This window comes from Nyctereutes procyonoides, unplaced genomic scaffold, assembly GCF_905146905.1.
Source record: "Nyctereutes procyonoides isolate TBG_1078 unplaced genomic scaffold, NYPRO_anot_genome, whole genome shotgun sequence".
Classification (NCBI taxonomy): domain Eukaryota; kingdom Metazoa; phylum Chordata; class Mammalia; order Carnivora; family Canidae; genus Nyctereutes; species Nyctereutes procyonoides.
This window is the reverse complement of record NW_026575030.1, coordinates 43,117,400-43,139,079: the sequence shown is the minus strand read 5'-3', so window position 1 is coordinate 43,139,079 and position 21,680 is coordinate 43,117,400. Positions and strand designations below refer to the sequence as shown.

General features: G+C 36.6%; 2 protein-coding genes across 6 annotated transcripts in view; one reads left to right on the top strand and one right to left on the bottom strand.

Annotated features, from left to right (window-relative positions):
* The window catches only part of CMSS1 (cms1 ribosomal small subunit homolog), a 372,389-nt gene that overhangs the window by 58,320 nt on the left and 292,389 nt on the right, over window positions 1-21,680 (top strand). The window lies entirely within an intron of this gene.
* Window positions 1-21,680, bottom strand: part of FILIP1L (filamin A interacting protein 1 like) — a 273,763-nt gene that overhangs the window by 47,330 nt on the left and 204,753 nt on the right. The window lies entirely within an intron of this gene.

Sequence of the window (21,680 nt, the reverse complement as noted above, 5' to 3'; positions counted from 1 at the left end):
GCGTTACGTCACGCGCTGCCTTATAAGGCGCTCCGCGTGTGCCGCGCGGGCCCTGGCGGCGGGGGCCCTGGCGGCGGGGGCCCTGGCGGCGGGAGCAGCGGGGATCGGGGATCGGGGATCGAGGCCGCCCGTGTGAACCGGCCGTCGGGCCCGGCCTCCCCCGCCCCCCCCCCACCCCGCCTGACCCGGTCCGCGCCGGGCGGCCTCGATCCCTTCGCAACTCTTCTCCCTCCGGGGCTTTAAAGCTCCTGTGATTGCTCCAGATTCCGAAGTGCACATCCTGTTATTCTTCATTAAACTTCTGTAAATGCATTTTTGTTACATTTGGAGGGTTGGGGTTTTTTTTTTTTTGTTTTGTTTTGTTTTGTTTTTTTTGGTTGCAGGGGGGAGGCGGGAGAGGGAGCCAGAAGCCTTTTTGTTTGTTTGTTTGTTTGTTTGTTTGTTTGTTTGGTGGGGTTTTTGTTTTGTTTTTTGCTTTTTTTTTTTTTTCCCTTTGTAGACATCCCGGGAGTGATTTAGACTTCAAACCTTCTCTTTCCTTTTTGTAAGGAGTAGGGGTCCTCAGAGGATAGTATTTTATTTCCTGATGATGTAACTACCAAACAATTCTAAAAGTGATGATGGGAAGGCCAGATGAAATCTTATGTTTTTCAGTGTTTTTCTTGAAAGAACCTCCTAGTTCCTCACTTCTGCTTGTCTGTGTTTTAACAAAAGTAGTTCAAACTAATGTTTATTTGGCAAAGGAAGTATTTATTAAAAAAATTAATGTATTTTGCTGTACTTTCAAGACAGAGTATAAAAATAGAACTTGAGGACCAGTTTTAATCCAACGTGTTCTCTTCTACCAGCAAAGACATGAGAAGAAAAAAGAAACTGATCAAATATGACTGAATTAAGCCTGTTACCATCTAGTATGGAGCAGATTTACTTTAATAAATTCTTTTACTGGGAAGTAAAAATTAGCCATCTAATTATTTTGCACATCAATGAGACAAGTAATCTCTGAAGTCCTAGCCAACTAGATGAATCTGCTAAGTTAATTAGAGACATGGCTGCCCTATTTGCAAGCTTTCAAATGAATTGAGTGGTTCTAATGACTTAGGTCTATTTAACTCTTTTTAAATAAACATTAAAATAGGATTGCTTCCAATTATGATATATCTATATGTTTATAGAATTATTGTTTTCATATGCTTTGTCAAACAGGAATAATGAAAATAGTTTGTTTCTTTTCCTTAGTGTGGAGTACAGAAAGGCTGGTAGCAGAGAATATATAGTTAGTGAAAATGGTGAAAAAAGGATACGGGGCACACAAACGTGTTATCCTCTTTGCTAAACTGTAGGCTCACTTTGACAGTCCTTCCAGATCATCCTCTACTGAGAAGCCTGCTAAACTTGTGCTTTTTATATATAGTGTTTTGAGAAGCTAATGCCCATACCCTTCAACTGAGCTTAAAATTTAATTTGCACTTTCATATTAACATTTTAGATACTGGTTTGTTAGTTTTGTTATTACCTTGTAGCTGTGAAGTATATTTGAATCTTTTTAGTCTTCTGTGCTTTGCCCTGTACTTATTAAACATGTCTTTGAGACTTTTATGCTATATTTGATTCATTACAAATGAAATAAAATGATTGTTGTGAAAGTTGCAGAAATACCTTTATCTCAATTTCAAACTGGTAACAAAGTATCTTTACCCAAAGCCATCATTTTTGTAACTGGTTTTGCCTTCTTTCCCCACTGATAGGTACAGAGGTTTCCTAACATTGGACATTAGCTTTATTTCTTTCCCACATTTTTGTACTTATGCTTTGCATTTACTTCTGTATTTTTGACTTCCCACTTCCACTGTTAAATATGTCCGCATTATTTCCTCCTTTTCTTTAACTGCAGTAGCTGAAGAACAGAGAAGTTAAGTGGATACAACACTTGTCTAGGGTTATGAAGCAAGAGAAAAGAGAATTACGACTCCTCCTCCTTGTGTGCCTTGCCTGGTGCTGTGTTAATCCCTGAAGCAGTGATCTCCAACCCAGCTATGACTCAGCATTCAGACTGAGATCATGGTATATACCATTCTTCAGAAACCAATAATAACATTTGTTGAGCTTTTAGTTCATGCTAGTCACTGTGCTTAATGTTCTGCAAGTACTCCATCATTGACTAATACCATTGTAAGGTGGTATTAGTCACACTTTTCAGATGAAGAAACTCATTTGGAAGGGTAAAAGGGCTTCACCAAGGTCATACTGCTAATAAAGTAACAAATATAGTGATTTGACCCAGTGTGTATATACAGCCTTAGTCTTCTCTTAATGATTTTCTCAGAATCTCTCAGAAGTGTTAGTAAAGAAGTGCTTGGATTTAGTTGAGAAGTTTCTATCTTTATTTTCCAGACTGAATGTTAAAGCAGGAAAATCAAGACTGACCTTTGCTGACCACCCCGCCAGAGCCACCTGAATTATGCACTAAATAAATGACCATAGGGAAATCATTTACATTGGAGACATCATGGATTTGTATATTGACCAAAATAACTTTTTTGAGGGTATTGGCAACATGTTTTGGTCTAATAAAATTAGATATTATGACAATTTTCTGACCGATGAAAGTCAAGGTTCTTGAGCCAGGGGAATCTTTATCTGACTCAAGAATACTCTGCATCTTGCATTGGAAACTCCAACCAGCCATTGGTATTAAGTTCTACTGGCCACATGAGTCAAGTAGACTTTTATTTCCTTCCCCCTTCCTATGAACATTCTCTTTGAGATGTAATTTTTGTTTTCTTGGCTTCTGACATATATTTATTAAAAGAATAGAGTTATGACTGCTGTGCTTCAGTCTTGGCTGAGAAAATTTTACTTCCTTTTTTACTGAAAATTTTATTGTCCAACTGCAATGTGTCCCTTCTCATTTAATAATCCAAAATTTTCTACAAATAAGTATAACTACAAATTTAAAACCTTTCTATAATAAGTAATTTAAATTTATGATCTAAATCAGTAGTAGCTTTGTTATTTGGAAATGGTACAAAGAAATTTATCTTCCAATCTAATTGCTTTCTAATGAGGAAGAAAGGTTTATAGACAACAAGGGTAGAAACTAGGACATATCAATTTAATTGCATTATACGAATCACTTTTATTAGTCAAAAACAGTTGAATATCAGTGATTTCCTATGGCTCAAGCTATTTCTGGGAATTCGATGCAGTGACCACAGTAACCGATGTTATTAGCAATGTACACGATGTTGTTATATAACTGTTTAAAAATACCATTAACATGTTACTAAGCATGTCACAGCTGGTTTCTCTTTGTGAAGTGACTATTTCTTTCACGTCCTGTCTCCCTGCCTTTGTTTCTTCTTGTGACTGGCAAAGTCTTTAGTCGTCCAAATAAGTACAAGAAAAGCAGTATTCATAATTAACTGCACCTTTCTTATAGTTGCCCACAGTTTTCACTACTGTTTCTTTTCATCAGGGTGATGTGCACTGCTCCCTGCAAGCTCTGCTGGAATTTATGGGATAGTAACACTAACTTTGAATGTGATATGTTTGCTCCTTTGCCTCTATGAAATAGTGTATGTGAAAACAGTATAACACGCAAAGGAAAACAATTCTTAATCACAGGCATAGTCCTATTCGAGAAGCTGAGCATAGTGGAGACAAATCCAGGATAGCACGGGGAAAGGCAGTTCGGCAGTCTTGCACTACATCAGGCTGCCGTTGGATTGGCCAGGGTGTGAGTCTTTGGCATTAAAGTATTCCACCTCAGGGAACACTTTAACACTAGTATCTCACTGGCAGGTTCCTTGCAAAGCAACTTTGTGAGCCTTGCGCTAGACTGCCCTGTGTCCAGGGCTCATCTCTCGTCTGCTGCTGCACAGCTGAAGAGGAAGGGACTGAGCATCACAGGTGGGCAGCTGGAGAATGTGGAGCCAAAAGGGAAGTCTGGGGGCAAAAGTACCTTCTCTCCAGGCCAAGAACAGTTTCCTTTTTTTTTTTCCTTTTTTCTTTTTAATAGCATTTTATTTTATTTTTTAAGTAGGCTCCATGCCCGACACAGGGCTTGAAATCACAACCCTGAGATCAAGAGGCCCACATTCTACCCACTGAGCTAGCCAGGCACCCTGAACAATGTTTTGTAACCTGTTCCTTTCACTCTTCTTTCTGTTGCCCACGTGTCTTCTTCCTAGTCTGCATGTGTGTAAGTGCCCGCCCAAAATCTGCCACATCTCCGGACAGCATAGCACATGCATTGTGCACCCAGAGCCTTTCACCAACAGTTAATGGGCTTAGAGTAACACAGATTTGCACAGAGACCCTCTTGCTCTTATCTGCAACCCAAATCTCCTGTCCTCTGTAGTCCTTGAAGTTTCCAGAAGCCCTTCAACTATTCCTACACATACCTAAGCTGACTTAGATTTTAGAAAAGGGACGAATACCCTTGACAGCAAACTGAGGCTGTTTACAGCAACTGTGTCAGTGGTAATACAGCCGTAACACTAGAGAATAGGAAGCCTGGTATTAACACGACTTTTTGTGGCTTTAAAAATCAATTTTAGAATAGTTTGGTGCCCATGATCATTTGGAAAATGTGGAAAAGTAGAAAAGACATTTTACATCTAGTCCTACCACATGAATACTGCCAACTATTAATTCAATATACAGTTGACCCTTAAACAGGTTGGGACTGCATGGGTCCACTTTTATGCAGACCTTTTACAGTGCAGTACTGTAAATGTATTTTCCTTATTTTATTAATTTTTTTCTTTTTTTAAAGATTTTATTTATTAAAAAAAAAAGATTTTATTTATTTACTCCTGAGACACACACACACACAGAGAAAGAGAGGTAGAGACACAGGCAGAGGGAGAAGCAGGCTCCATACAGGGAGCCCGATGTGGGACTTGATCCCAGGTCTCCAGGATCAGGCCCTGGATCGATGGCAGGCGCTAAACTGCTGAGCGACCCGGGCTGCCCAATTAATGTTTTTCTTTAGCATACTTTGTTATCAGAATATAATACATATGTAATGCATATACAAAATATGTTAATTATTAATGTTATTAGTAAGGCTTCTGCTCAATGGTAGGTTATTAGTAGTTAAGTTTTGGGGAGGCAAATTTATATGCAGGTTTTTGACTGCACAGGATATGGTGCCCCTAATCCCTACACTGTTCAAGGGCCCAACCATACTATGTGCCCTTTTAGTCTTTTCATAAACATTTATAAAACACTTTGTTTTCCCAGTACATACTATGGGCCAAGTATGTACTGTCTTACTTTTTATCTTTATATATTTTAATCACGTTCAATGCTTTTCTGTAGACAGTGGGTCATTTAAAAGCATATATTAGCATGTTGTCCCTAGAAATGGTGGTCACAAAGCCAGCCCACTGCCTGCTGTCCCACTGACCATGCTATAGTTTTTGTTCCCCAACAAGTGAAGCATCAAAGTCTACGTTTAATAGAGACACTTCTGTTGATCCAGGAACCTCTTGTTCTTGGTTTACATGGGATGCTATGAGTTGGCTATGGGACTCCAGTGAGCATGCCAGTAGGTGAGCAGAATGACTTGGAGAGACTAAAGAATTGATAATATGACGCCACCATAAGATTATTAAGTGGGAAGCTGGAAAACCCTGCTATTTAGGTCCAGTCCATTTGCTTATTTATTTCTGCAAACATTTTGCGTTTCCTTGGTAACTAATAATAGTTTTGAGAAACTGTTAAACTCACAAGTATTACTGCAGGAGTAAAAAAATCCTCGAATCATAGAAATTAGAGACAGAAAAGACCTATTAGGTCATCTTTTTTGTCCCTTGCCAGTACAGATTGTTCTTAGTGCTTTGTCCAGTTTCTCTTTAAAGGGACCTTGTCAAATAGTTTGTACCCCATGTTTTTTTTTTTTTAAGTAGTGCATTTTTAAAGAAAGTAGTTCAACAGAATATAATTGTGGAGCTTGATTTCAGGCTAAATATTTAAAGAGAAAGACCTGTGGGTTCAAAGTACAGTTGAACAGTTTTTATTAGTTGGAAATCATTGGTATAGTTTAGGATGTCATTGGAATAGTTGGCTAAGGGTGAAAAACAGATGGGTAGGTTGATTCTATGTGTTTTCTTTTATCACTGTAAATATAGCAACCCATGAGTATAAACTTAATCAAATAAACTTATTGAAATGGGTCTAGAAGGTCTGAAGAAATAAAGCATTTAGGAAGTAAAGTTAGAGTAAATGATTCATTCGAAGATGTTTATAAGAGACATTTTATAATCTCCCTTCCTGTCCCCAGTGCTGCTTTGTCCATTATTTACAGTTAATTATTGCTTGATATGAAGACGGCTACTAACTAAAATCCCCTCCTTCAGTTAAGTAACTTCTTCCAAACCCCAAAAGGACAGAATAAAACTGTGTCATAGAGCAGTTACTGGTAGTGTTATAGAATAATGCTTCAATTCCCAGTATTATGGCTAAAGACATCTTCACTGGGAAAAATGATGAACAAATTAAGAAATAAGAAATGTGCTTTGAGTTTTATTTTGAAGGATAATTTTTTCATAAAAGCAGATTTTAGAGTGTAAAAGGCCTTAGACAATACCTACTCTACTTAATGCTATCCCTTGTTCCTCCTTTTTAAATAGATGACATAATTGGAGCTCAGAGAGGTTAAAGGACTTGTCCTGAGGTCAAAAATAATTGGTGGCCCAGCCAACTATGTTTTACAGGTCTGCATATCTCTTTTGGGAAATGTGAAAAATAAAAAAAAATAGTTTAAACAAATAGTATCATTAGAACTGTTAGAACATGTCTGAAATTACAATTAGTATTAGAATAGAATAATTTACTTAGGTTTATCCTAAGTACAGAAATAATTTGGAGCATTAATGAGCTAGTTTTCTATTTTATGGGTGAAAAAAATGCAATATTTTTGTTGTATTTCTTTTAAATTGAAGACCTGTATATGGCTGGTAATCAACTTAAGCCACTAAGATTGGCCATGGGTTGACAACTCCAGCCAAAAATGTAATGGAAAGATCTAAACTTTTAATATTAATTCTGTGCTATCATTTAACACCGTTGTCTTGCATGCTTGCCAGATGGTCATTCTGTACATGAGAAATGCTATCACAACTTATGTCATTAGGCATTTACATCATGGAATACAGGTTGGAAGGGATGTCAGAATCCTTGTGTTCACCCTTAGACTGAATTCTCTCTTGAGTGAGAACTTCAACTTTCTTTCCAAGAGTTAGTGCTTGCACATCCAGTTGTCATTAGTCAGCACTAAATAGTTTCAGGGATTTTTTACTTTTCCAACAAGTCCATTCCATTCCAAACTGAAAACTGGCTTCCTCTAACTTCTACTGACTACTCCTGGTCTTTCCAGGGAGTCATATTGAATAAATACATTGCTTTGGCATGACAGCTTTTTAAAGGACAGCATTTGTCCTGAATCTTAAACTGTTCCTATTTTTATCATTTAGTCTTTTCATACTCTGTTTCTACAAGTTTGGTGCTCGGAATGAACAAATTACTTCAGTATATCAGGATTATCTTTCCCTTTAGAGACTTTGTGTAAAGTCTTCTGCATTTTCTTAGAATTTTTAGGTAACCGCATCAGACTGCTGTGTCATTGAGCTTACTGATCATAAGCCTTCTAATGACCAACTACATACCTAAGTATTTTCATCATGTACTGCTTCTATAATACAAGTTAATCCCTTCTATCCTCTGCTGGTTTTGTTTGTATTACTCTTTGTTATAATAATAACAACAATAGATGACATATTTAATGTTTAATGAGTGCCATGCAATATATGCTTTACATTTATTATGTGGATCAGAGTTGATCCACATAATGACCTTGTAGGATAGGTAACTGAGGAACAGAAAGATTAAGTAATCTGTGTCTAATATCACAGAGCTAATAAATAGTGGCACTAGGGTTTGAATTGTAGACTGACTTTAGCACACTCTGGTAGAAATCATATTCAGTGTCTTGTAGTAGGATTTGAACTTAGGGGATAAACACTATCACACAGCGGCATAGAACTTTTTATCTCTCTTATCTGCCACCTAGTTCATTGGGCTTGTACTATGGGATGATGGGGCAAAATCTGGTTAGTTTCCCTAATCTTATAGTTTATATAAATGAAAGCCACATTGTGTAATATTCTGTTCAGGGATACCCAGGTAGGGCAGAGCTCAGGCCAGAATATGGTGTCTTTTCTATTACAGAACTCTCAAGTATTTTTGCTTTGTACAATTTTCTCTCTCCTTTCCTCCTCTTTCCTTCCTTCCTCCCTCCCTCCCTCCCTCCCTTCCTTCCTTCCTTCCTTCCTTCCTTCCTTCCTTCCTTCCTTCCTTCTTGTCTTCCTCTCTAATTATTTATGGCACTATAAACATTAAAGCAACAATAACATTAATAGAAACCACATTGAAAGGATCAATTAAAATCCTGTTATACCATGTTTTAAACTTTTTTCATTTATTGCCAGCTTTTGAATCTGTAAGTTCTTTATCTTTTTATATTGACATAAATGTAAGTCTTTTATCAAATATATTCTCAATCCTCTGATTTAAGTTTCACACCTCAAGTATGCCACTTATATAAAGAAGATCCAGGGAATGAGAAAGGAAAGGAAAAGAATTGCTGCCATTTATTGAGAGACCACTATGTGCCAGTCACTCTACCTTGCCCTCTGTCTTAATATCTCAAACATCTTTCTTGCTTTTTGAGATTCTGTATGAAGGCTAGCACAATACCTTGCTCTGAGCAGACTTTCCATAAATCTGATGAATGAGAATGAATAGAAGAGAGTGTTTGGGATTCAGCAGGAGAAAAGAGGTAATGATCATTGCCTGACTACTTCCATTCACTGACTGTCATTGACTGTTAGCTTTTGATTCATTTTTATAAGCCACTTATTTCACAGCTCCATTGAGAAAAATACATGTGCAGGATGCTATGGGATGCTATTTACAGTGAGAAATATTGTCCTTGTACTTTTAAATCAAGTGAATATTAAGTCTTGACCTAAAAACTGTTCGTTCTTTCATTTAATCAAGTTTCTTTAATTCCCTTGACTATAAATGTTATTTGCTAAGGAAATTTCCCCTTGGGGGTATATTTAACCATGCAAATGGGAAAAACTTTGTCATGATACTACTCTGACAGCCCAAGGACTTGAGGAATAAAAACTTTCAAGAGCAGAGTCCCTTCTCAAGCAATCAACTCCGGCCGAGTCCCTTCTCAAGCAATCAACTCTGGCCTACCAGTGACTTCTTGGTAAATCATAACTTAAAATAGTGCTGATTGCTTTTTAAACATAATCAATTTTAATGAATACTTCTCCAGTTGAGTTTTAAAACACACAGAACCGACTTTCAATTACTCCAGGTGGCTACTTCCCTAGTGATGCCAGAATGTCTATGTCCCAACCCACTTATTAGCACTGGGAAACTTCTATTGATTCTCAGTGACCTCAAATTTACCTGAGATTTGTTTTCAAGTGCTGATGTACTCTGATAAGATAGACAGAAGTACAGGCTTATCATATGGTTGATTGTTAATTTGTGCCATTACTGTACTGTGCCATTTAGAGTGTGCTATAAATTAGTTTTTCAGTAAATCTTATAATTATCTTATAAATAACCCAATGACATTTCATCATCTTACTTTTTTGCAGAAATTCAGAATTCTTTGTTAAATACAAGGGTTTAAAATTTAGCAGGGATTGATAGACTTACATTTGGCATTTCTTTCTTTTTTAAAATATGTAATAGACTCAAAATAGGAAGTGGCTTAGGTCTCACTTCACCTCAGAGGTGCTGACTTTTGATTAAAATCAGTCTCCATCCATGCATGCAAGTATGCATCCATCTATCCATCCATCCATTTGTCCTTTATGGCTATCATTTACTAAAAACCTATGGAACAGATGTCTGACTCTCTTTTTCTTTTTTCCCTCCTCCTTGCTCAATGCACACACATGCATTACACATGTACACATGTAGGCTTTCATGTACACTTGCCAACAATTACAAGAGGAAATGAAAAACAGTGGAACTCAACTGTTTAGATCAAGAATGGGAATCTCTTTCCCGAAGGCTAAGTGGAATATCTTCTCATCTAGTCATGGTGACCTTCAATAACTAATAGTACTTTTTGTGCATGAGAATTATCATCAGTCATTTATGCCAATATATTAGTAGTAGGATGGGTAGGAGGATGATTGGCATTGATGCATGGCTTCCACAGGTACATTTAAAAATTTTTATACTTTTGAGAAGATAAAAAAGCTTGTATTCTCCAATTAGGTAGTGCCAATGAAAAAATAATATTAAAATTCCTGGAGGGAAAAAAGCACCTTTGTTCATAATATTTGTTTATTATAATGTAATTAAATAGGTAGAAAAAAACCAATATTTTCCCTTCTTAATTGAAAGAGGTGGACTATTCAAAGGGAATATTGTGTGTGTGTGTGTGTGTGTGTGTGTGTGTGTGTGGTGATTTATAGTTATACAAGAGTTAGGCCTAGGCTGCATCTACTATGTTCTTTCAAGAGGCACTCAATGACTATTTCTTGAACATCTTCTGTGTCTATTTATCACTATCCTGAATTCATGGCAAGGGAGGCAGAGAGTATAAAGCATAACCCTACCCAGATTTTGATGGGTACATAAACAAATGAACAAAAGCCAAAAACCAATTAACATCAAGTTAGGATGCTGAATTTGGTGAAGGAAGAATTTTTAAGTATTAGTTAAGCCTAGAAATATCTGGGAGGTCTTCATAACAGAAGTTAAAGTTCATCTAGACATTGAAGGGTAATTAAAGAATTCCAGGAAGGAGAATGGCAGAGCAAAGGAAGTCACTGAATGATGTCACTGATTGGCTTTTGTAGAGCAGGGCTGACCGTCTAAGGGCAGTTGTGCAAGTAGTAGACATTGCAGCCCCAGAGGAGAGGGTGATCACATAAGATGGAGCCAGACTATAAATGGGTCTTACAATTCAAGCAGTATGGTTTGAATTTCAACTTAATATTATAGACAACAAGGTGACATTGGCAGCTTTTGAGCAGTTGAGTGATATATTGAAGACCGTTTTAAATGAATCATGACATTATTAGTTATTTTTTCAGTTGTATATTGAAGTGTAATATATAAATATAAATATATAATAGAAACAGAAGTGCTCCAATCTTGTCATATATTAATGCTTCCTTTAGGTACAGTCTTTGGAGAAGTGAGGGTGTGGAGCAGCCTCTATTGAAAAATTTTAAAGGTCTTCTCTGAAAATCAAAATAAAGTAGATCTATGATGTTTTAATTAAATAAGATAATTTATTTTAGTCTTATTAAATATTAGGATGGGTGTTCAAATAATGGCTCTCTTGAGCCATCAACTTGACAAGTAATTACAATTTTTCGAAGATTCTTCCCAGAAAAAAAGTCGGTAATTGGGTAGGGGTCTTCCAAGGCTGCTTATATCTCACACACACACACACACACAAACTCTGAATATGACTGACTGAATGAATGAATAGGTGGATTTGTTTGTTTGTTTGTTCATTCATTTTAATGATGTTCTTTGCAGAGGTGCCTGTGTGGTCCATTACTAAAAATGGAGGGAAGATCTTTGTTTTAGGTATACCTTCTTAACTACTTAGCTATCAGCCATTTTATTTGCAGATTGTGGATGATAAAGTGTAGAAAAGAATCTTCCCAGAATGCTTTTTATTGAAACAGACACTTTTTCATTTTCTAAGGAAAGAAATTTTGATTGTTTTCTTTGGGTCAGTTTCAGTATTTCATAAATTTTATTATTTAGAATAGCTGCGCTAAGAACTGTAATTTGTCCCCACTACCTCATGATTTTATTAGACTTTCATTTTTTCTCTTCGGTCATGATTTTTTTAGAATTGCTTCTTAATTTTTAAACATGTATTTTTGGGTAGAGGGAGCGATCTTTATATCACTCATTACATTATGGTCAGAAAATATAGTCCATGTGTTATCTGCCTTTTGAAGTTTTTAAGATCTGCTTTATGGTATCACTGGGTGGTTAGTTTTTATACAAGTTTCCCTATGTGCTTGAAAAGTGTAGTGTGTATTCTGTAGGAGTTAAGAAGAACGTTCTCTGTATAGATAAAGCTTGCTTATTGTGTTGTTAGAATCTTCTACAACCTGACTGATTTTTGGCTGCTTGATGTATTAATGCCTATGAGAGGTGTGTTATAATCCTCCATTATGGTGATGGATTAGTCTCTCTTTGTGTTTCTGTCAATTCTTGCTTCACTGAGACTGTATTTTTAGATACAAGTAAGTTCACACTATTTCTCAGAAATGGAATTTCTTCATATTATATAATGGCTTTGTAGGTCTATCTACCTTAAAGTCCTTTTTGTCTCCTATTAGCATAGCTGTGTAACCTTTCTTTTGGTTAGTAGTTGTCTGATGATATCTTTTTTCCAACCTCTTTTCAGCTTCACTATATTCTTATTTTCCAGTGAGTCACTTTTAAACAGCATGAAGTTGGGAATTATTACAGTTAGAATTGTTTTAGTCCAGTCTGACAATCTTTGTCTTTTAACATAGCTATGTAGTTTATATTACAGTGATTATTGATTTATTTGGATTTACTTTTGGTGACTTATCTGATGGTTCCATTTTTTTAAAGATTTATTTATTTATGATAGACATAGAGAGAGAGAGAGAGAGAGGCAGAGACACAGGAGGAGGGAGAAGCAGGCTCCATGCCAGGAGCCCGACGTGGGACTCGATCCCAGGTCTCCCGGATCGCGCCCCGGGCCAAAGGCAGACGCTAAACCGCTGAGCCACCCAGGGATCCTCTGGTTCCATTTTTTTTACCACCTTTTTTTTTTTTTTTTTTTTTTTTGCTGCTGCTGTTTTTATTTCTTAGCTTCTTTTGAATTTTACTTTTATGTATTTTCTCCTTCTCTACTTTGGAAGTTACACACTATTCCTATCTTATTAGGAATTAATTAGCCTGTAAATTCTGCCTCACAAGTTAAATTATCAGTCTAAAGCTGATCAGCATTTTAATCCTCCAAAAGCATTGTTTCAGAACACTAACTCTGAGTATACCCTCCCAATTTATATATTACTTGTATGTTGTCTTATATTTTGATTTCTTCTTTTAATCCACAAGGTGGATTATCATCATCTATTGTTATTTTAAATGCACCAATGTTTAGATGCACCAACATATTTACCACTTTCTTTCTTTGTCATTCCTTCTTTTATTCAGACTTCCTTCTGGGATCACTTTCCTTCAATCTGAATGCATACTTTTGAAGTTCCTTTAGTGGAAGTCTGCTCTTTCTGCTTATTTGAATGTCTTTATTTTACCCTTGTTCTGAGAAAGATTTTTACTGAGCAGAGACTTGTAGGTTGATACTATTTTCTGTTAGCACATTGAAGAATACTATTCCGTTACCTCTGGCATCCCATATTATTGTTGAAAAGTCAGTCATTGATCTACATGTCATTCCTATTTTCTCTGGCCGCTTTTTTGATTTTGCCTTTGTCTTTGATATTCTGCAATTTCATTATGATGGTATTTAAGTACAGATTTCTTTTGTTCTTACTGGATTTCATTGAGATTTCTGAATCTGTGGATTGGTGTCTTTCTTTAGTTCTAGAAAATTATCAGCCAACATTAATTGTCAGATAGCTTCTGAATAATTTTTTCTTTCTTGACCTTGTAAAACTGAGATACTTCTTAGACCATCTTACTCTGTTCTTCATATCCCTTAACTACTCTGTCAGCTGTTTTATCTCCTCAGCTCTCCTGGCTACATTTTGTAATTTCTTCAGATTTTTCTTCTAGTTTAGTAATTCTCATTGCTGATATGCAATTATATTTTTCATTTCCAAAATTTCACTTTTTTCTAATTTGTTTGGTCTTTTATAGTCTGTTACTTTTCTAACTAGAAACTTCAATCTCTTTTTTATCTTTAACATATTAAGTATATTTTACATGCTGTCTGTTAAATATCTGAAATCATTATCAGCAGCTCTGATTCTGCTATCATTTCTCTGACTTTCAATCATTGTGCATTATTTTTTAGTGTGTTTTCAGATTTTTTAATATGAACTCACTTATATTAGAACTCTGTGGGAGTTCTTTGAACCCTAGGTTGAAGATGGCTTTCTCTAGAGAGGATCTACATTTGTTTTCGCCAGATGCCAGAGGGTATTTTCAGCCTAGAATCTCTAGGCCCAGGGTTTTTTTGTTTCTGTTTTTTGGTTTTAGACCACCCAGTTAGTATGAATTTGGGCTTCCAATTCTCATGTGGGCTAACTTGTTATTATAAATTCTCAGTGGAGTTTATTTCTCCCCTTACTCCAAATGCCAGAGTTCAAGGAAAGCAGTTTTCCTCACAGTTCCTAGAGGTTAATTTTGTTCCTAAGTTACCTTTACGTTCATAGGTTAGCTTTTTGCAATCCTAGCTTTATGTAGGGTTGGGAGGACCCTGGGTCTTGTCCTCTGTGCCTTTTGATGCCGTGAAAACTAAAATATAAGTTCACAAAGTTCAAAAAATGCCCTCAAAACAGTACCTGGTACTTACCTTGCTGGGTTTTCACTTTTATTCAGTCTTCAACCTTTGAATATTCCTTAGTAACTTGCTGTCTCAAGGATGTATATTTTTAAATATTTTATTCATTTTTTTAGCATTCTGGGTGTTTTGTTGGTGGTGGTATTTTTGGTTTTGTTTTGTTTTGTTTTTTGTTTTTTGTTTTTTTAGTGAGATAAGAGCTTAGAGTAGCTAATCAGTTTCAACATTGGAACCAGACATTAGCACAATATAATCTAATAGTGAAAACCAACCTGAAAACTCTGTAGTACTTATTTCAGATTAATGTATTAGAGCTACTTTTTTGTTTCTTTATGCTAAGAAATGGAGTTTTAGCTTACCTCAGCATTTCTCTTCACTGTTCAGTGTATTAATTTGCTATCAATGATTTTTCAGATGCCAAGTAATATAAACATTGTCTCAAATATAATTATTAGCAAAACATCTTATATTTTAGTCTTTGTTAGGTCCATATACTAATAGGAACGTATGTCTGCTGTCTAGGATGGCTAGATCCATTTGCATTTATTTGTTACATTTATATTAAATGTAATTATCTTCCTGATTTTTCACAGTTACTACTCCTTAGTCTAGGGGGACACATACTAGTTAGAGCCCAGTGTAAAGAGAGAGTCTAAGGGTATTAAAGGAAGCTTCCTGGGCAGCCCGGGTGGCTCAGCGGTTTGGCGCCGCCTTCAGCCCAGGGTGTGATCCCGGAGACCCCGGATGAGTCCCTCGTCGGGCTTCCTGCATGGAGCCTGCTTCTCTCTCTGCCTGTGTCTCTGCCTCTCTTTCTCTCTCTCTCTCATGAATAAATAAATAAATAAAATCTTAAAAAAAAAAGAAAAGGAAGCTTCCTCTATACTTTTACTGAACCACTATGAGAAATTAGATATTATCGAAGCACCTCCAGGTGCTTCAAAGGGAAATTATTCTTAGAGGAATGATGCTGCTCTCAGGAAGGTAGCCCCATCTTACACTCAGGAGCTTTGCACAGAACACTAGGCAAGTCTCTAATTTTGTATAGAATAACATGTAATGTAAGATGACTTTATATCTTGGGAGAACTCCCAAGATATGGTGACTTTAATTTATTTGCCTTCATTGAGAACTTTCCTGAAAATAGTGCCCCTGATCCTCTAAGTAGTCTAGGATATGAATAACCAAAAGGAAATGATACATTAGCCAGGATGCTTCCAGCCGAAGTCAACAGAAAACCTGGACTCCTTTTGCCTCAAACAATGGCAAAATATATCATCTTACAACAAAAAATCCAAACTTGGGGTAGGCTTTATTTATACATGACATGTTGCCTCTGCTTCTCTGGTTTCTGTGGCTCTGGCCTTTTCTTCTAGATGGTTTCATCCTCACCCTGGTAGCAAATGGCCTCAGCATTTCCAGACATGACATCCAGAGGTAGATCCACACATCACCCAGAAGTAGAATAGGGACCATCTCTTCTGGGTTCTCCTAAGGAGCCTAGTGACCTTCCTATGATTGTCCCCAGTCCCATCTCTAAAGTCTTGTCCTTTTATCGTATTGTCTAGAACTGTCAAAAGAAAGGAGAATAACATTATAGACCAATTAGATTTTATCCCTAATCTGGACATAGTATCACACTCATGTAAATCATGTGGGCTCAAGGGATTATTAGTATAAGTTCTCTTTTGTATAAATTCTAAGTATGCTGCTGGCCTGTAATTATCTCTGTAAAGAGTATGGATACCCTCATTGATGCTAACCCTAGAAAGAACTGCAGAGATGCTGTGCTCAGCACTTTCCAGCAATGCTCACAGACTGAGTGAATTGCACGAACAAACTCATTCAGCAGGTCTACACTTTCATATTGCTCTCTTTAAATTGATCAGTGACCTGTACCGTACATAGTTCTGAGTGAGTGACCCATTATTCTATTAAAGTGAACTTTAAGGCCAAAATAAAAAGTTAGGAAACTCTCATATTTGAAATTCTTTTACGTCCTGATGACATATGATTTCTTTTTTTTTTTTCCTGGCCAAAAAAATTAAGGGTGATCAGGATTAAAGCTTTACAGCATTAAAACCTATCAGTCTTCAAAACTAAAACATGACTATAGTTTTAGGGAGCAAAAATCCCCACTGGTTTCTAATCCTTGCCATTATTTTATAGACTATCCTTAGCCCATAGTAGCTATGGAATAGAACCATAAGATACAGTGCTTTTGGTAAAAGTCAGAAATTTATTGTTTCATGTGGAAAGTGAGTATTAATATTGTGTCACGTGTTGATCTTTTTCTTTAGACATAATATAGCATTTTTCTGTGGGCAAATTTATATTCTGTTCTCATAGAATATTAAATCTGTTTGACAAAGTGAATTTAGGCCTCTTTAACTCCCCTGACTCCATAAATACTGAATGTGGAAAATTATTTAGCTCATGTGAAGAATGTTATATCTATAATTTTAGGGTCAATGTAATGTTTCGTGAACTTTGAGGATATGGTGTTTGTGCTTCTTAAGAAACTCAGCTATAAGTAATAATGAAATTTATCATTATGGCTGACCTACTAGCTCATGTTTCTATATGTGCATATAGCTCTGATTTAGGAGTTCATGTAATAAACCTACTTATTTGCTTTCTCCCCAAATTGTTCCCTGCTCTTAATTCACTATCCCTCTTTTAGCCTTAAAAAATAGAAATTAGTTTTAGAATGGAAACAAAATAGTAGTAAAAAAAAGTCAAAAAGCTTCAATGGATAAAATTGTTATTAAGGGTCCTACTGGCACTGTTTTCTAATTTTGCTAAAGCCTAAACTTTCTAGTTAGAAGAAAAAAGTCACCTGCCTAAGGCTATTTATTGGGATGTTACCATATTGTATTGTCAGATCATTGCCTTTTTGATATGATTTGGTGACTAAATTTGTTATAAATATCACAGAAACCATTATTTCTGTTCACATATTTTTATTCACCTTTCTTCAGTAATTAAATAAATGTGAATACATGCATGTGTATACAAGTGTTTGTTACATTACATGTGTGTATGTTTGCCTAATTACTGTATTGCAATTGCTTTATCCTGAGCTAGGAGTTGAAGGAATGAGATCCTGAAGATGGTTTTCAGGAGAGAATGGCTTGGAAGTTTTTAACAATTGGATAATTAAGTCTGCAGCCATCATCCCAAGTCAAAGCTTGATGTTTTGTGATCTTAGTTAGCTTTCATACAATAAAACCTACAAGCTGTTCTCAAAGAAGAGGTAGAGGGCTACACTGGTGACTATGGCCTAGGACTGTTGATGTTTTACTTAGATGAATGCAGGATGCTCTGTGTTATCTGTTTTCTCAAGGTGTTCCTATGAGCAAATCTGGAGTCTAACAAGCCACATCCTCTTGCTTTCAGTTATGTTCGTCTCTTTTAACAACATTTTTAATTTTTTTAAGATTTATTTATTTGAGAGAGAGAGAGCTAGCAGGGAGAGGGGTAGAGAGAGAAGGAGGCAGGCAGACTCCCCACTGAGCTGGGAACCTGCCAGGGCTCCATCCCAGGATCCTGAGATCATGACCTGAGCAAAACCAAGAGTTGGACACTCAACCGATTGAGCAAACTACATAATTCTTAAATTCTTAACTATGATTCTAGAAAAAATCCATAAAACCTCATATCTTAGAGAGTTATGAAATTCTGTAGACAACAATATTTTTGAGCTTACCATTAAAAAAATACCTAGATTCTAAAAATGTTACAATTTTAGAATTTCACGTCTTCCCTCCAAAGACTAGATAATAACTCTGTGCTAATTGAAAATGATTTCTGTTGACCAGCATCCCTTCATAGAATACATAGATATTTTAAAATAAAATTGGATTTTGCCACCAACCCCAAAGACATTTTGAAGGTAAAAAAAACCTGACTTCTTCTACTGAATCCACAGATGTTTCTAATAACTTCTTTACAGCTCTCTTTTTGTTGAAGCTGGGTGCCTATACATTCAGCATTCATTTATTAAATACCTACTGCATTAAATGAGATATATATGATGGGAAGAAAGCCATTTAACATAGAACCAGCACATAATAGTCTTCAGTAAACTTAATTCCTTTCCTCTCTGCTATTATATCCAAAGTTTTATGCTATATGGTGGGAAATAAATCACCTGCTTCCAGAAATTTATAGCTGAGGGTTGATTGGAAAGGTGTTAATATGGAAGAGGAGATAGACTGGTTAAAAACTAAGTGAATTACACAAGGTGCATTAAGAAATTAAGTGCCCTTCTCACACAGAAGATATTCTACATCTGGAAAGGTGTGAGAGAAGGTGGCACTAAGGAATTCAGGTAAAGTTCCACTCTATTTGCTCCTCTGTTTTGGATGCTGAAGATGTACATCTCTGAGGAGAAACTGGTCCTGTGTCAAGTCCAAGCAGGGGAGCGAAGTGGGGGCAATAGGATAGGGCAGATTACACTGGCTACATTACTCTTGTGTGCTGGTGTGCTGTTCTCATCATTACATGAATAACCATTTCTTGTTAATTGTTTTTTATGTTTTGAAAGTCTGTGTTGCTTATAGTTTCTTTTGCTCATGGAAGAAACATGTGATAATGCTGAATTTATATAAGTCTTAGGGCAATTTGCAATCTTCCAGCAAAAAGGGATTACTTTAATTTTCAAAATGTAGGAAGTTTGTCCATTTTGTAAAAAAAAAAAAAAAAAAAGACTTTCAAAGAGTTGATTCCTAGACTAGCACAAGGAGGTTTACTAAACCCATAATAAAGCCAAAAACCTGTATTTAGGGCTGCAATGGTGTGGTGATTTTGTAGTACAGTAATATCATAGCTCACAAGATTTATCCATAATGTGATTATTACAGCATGTAGTGGAGAACAATATTCATGCAAATGTGTAGAGTTTAAACTGTATTTTGGGTCAGCTAACTTTTTGTGGACTAGCTGGGAGCCTACATTTTACGTAAAACATGATATTTATTAGCAAATGTGTTCCAGGTTCCCACTGTGGATTCCATGTGAATACCTCCCTGCCATATCCATGGCAGCCCTTGGCTCTCCAGCCTGAAGAAAATTAAGTAGCTCTGGAAATACTCTTGCCCTCCAGGTGTCATCCTTTTGAGGAGAATGTGAGCTGGCTTTTTATAGAGAGGGAACATTCGCAAGTCAGGTGTTCATAACCAAGAGAATGCCTATATATATTTTAAGTGGCCAGAATGATTAAACTTAATATATTTTATTCTTAACCCTCCCAGTTTCAGGCATGACAGCATGTTCTTTTGGGCAACTTGCAGTTACCCATGTTCATGACTGGGAAAGCTGAAAACATCCCCCTTTAAATAAAGGGCGAATCATAATTCAACTAGCTTTGCAGTTGGCTTCATGGATTTAGTGAGCTGTTGCTCAGCAGGACTGTTTTTGTTTTGTTTTGTTTTGTTTTGTTTTTTTAATGTATCCTATAACATGATTGGTAATATTTGTGGGTTCTTCAAAGTACTCTTTTCCTTTCTGCTCCTGGATAAGAGCTTATTTTTTGGCCTATCTCCTTTTCCACAGAAGCAAATATCCTGGCCTATATTTCTGACCTATAGATAGGTTTTAGTAGGTCAAAAGAGGATAATCAGTGCACACTGAAATCAGCATTCGTTTCTTGTTAGTGTACATATAACACAAGACTTCCACATTTTATCACCATAAATCTCCTTCATCTTGGGTGGAAAACCCCTTCCTCTGAACTAATCTCCATGGTGTTTTCTTCTCTTGACACAGGGCAATCTATCCCCAAGCAACCTGAGCCCATGGAACAGGTGCCTTGTTAAAAGACTGTGATTAAATGTTGGGTAAACTCTAGCAGTGATTGTTAGAAAAGAAAAGAATGTTGATATTTGCCGAGGGTTTGACAAAGCCCCTCATCTATGTTTGACCAAACTTTAAGCTGTGAAGATACGCTTTTTGGACAGGAGACATGCGGCTCAGTGGAAGAGAGAACCATTTGCTTCTGTAGGTAATTGTTGTGGTTCTGTATTCTAAAGCGTGAGTCACAGATGTCTTTATGATTACACATCCCTCCCAGCATATGAGAAATACACTTTAGAGTAAAGGAAGTTAAGAGAAAACAGAAGTGTGAATAACTGCTAATGGTGCTCTCTCTGGCTCCATTCCGTCTGCCATTTCATCATACATAAAGGGTAGTTCAGAGATTCTTTCCTGGCAAATAAGTGGCAACATATGTTTGAAACAGTGAATGGAAACTATAGGGAGAAAATGACAGGCATATGGCAATAGGAAGGCAAGGGAAAATTTGTTGCCCTAATGTTAGCCACATAATTGATATGGTCTTCCATAGAAGGGCTGTTTTACTTTAAAAAGTCTGCATGCCCCATTAGTACAGCATTTCTGCGTGTGGAATGTATATATTTTCTAGATTTGTTTTGTTTTGCTTTTTCATGACTGGCTGTCACATTAAGCTATTAAAGCTCGATACAGAAGTCTTGAGAGAAGGGTTCTCAAAGGGGAAAGACAGAACCTAGTCAGGAAATGGGACCCTTTATTAAAGTAGTAAAAACAAAAAAGGGAGGAAACACTTAAGAACAATCATGCTGAAGGGCTAAGAACAGAGGAATGGGTCCCAAATACTGTTTTCAAGCATGTTCTTCTTTTAAATAATTCTACAGTGACAGTGTTTATGATTCATTTAGTTGTGATAGTAACTAAATCTTTGCTCAATGGGTTGAGATTCCAAAAGTCACCTTAAAGGGCACATGTTTGTTTTGTTACATGATGTGAAAGCACAATGATTTACTTTCTTTTTTTTTTTTTTTTTTTGAGATTTTATTTGAGAGAGAGAGAGAGCGCATGAGCACAAGCAGGGAGGGGGCAGGGGGAGAGGGAGAAGCAGACCCCCCACTGAGTGGGGAGCCTGAGGTGGGGCACAGTCCTAGGACCCTGAGATCATGACCTCAGCCACGTCAGATGCATAACTGACTGAGCCACCCAGGTGCTCCAGCACAATGATTTACTTTGGAAAAATAATTTTCATAAAAGAAAAATATTAATGTATACTAATGCACTGAAGCCTGTTTCCAGTTGTATGTCATAC